This window comes from Phaethon lepturus, unplaced genomic scaffold, assembly GCF_000687285.1.
Source record: "Phaethon lepturus isolate BGI_N335 unplaced genomic scaffold, ASM68728v1 scaffold4654, whole genome shotgun sequence".
Taxonomy (NCBI): Eukaryota; Metazoa; Chordata; class Aves; order Phaethontiformes; family Phaethontidae; genus Phaethon; species Phaethon lepturus.
Genome location: NW_010536839.1, coordinates 15,314 through 15,537, shown reverse-complemented (window position 1 = coordinate 15,537; position 224 = coordinate 15,314).

The window sequence follows — 224 nt, the reverse complement described above, 5'->3', positions numbered from 1 at the left end:
CACCCTCTCCCCGGAGCAAGTCTTTAAGCTCTTCTGCTTTGGTTGGCTTCGCGCTTGCAGGAGTGGCCAGCAGCACAGGCCAAGGTACGATGTACAGCAGGTTAATCCAGTAGATGCAAGTTGGTAGTGTCTGACCAGCGTATTCGCCCAGAGTAAGCCCTCAAATTATCACAGTCTTGGCAGAATACTGCTCGGCTAAAACCCTTCTGTTCCAAAAATCCCAG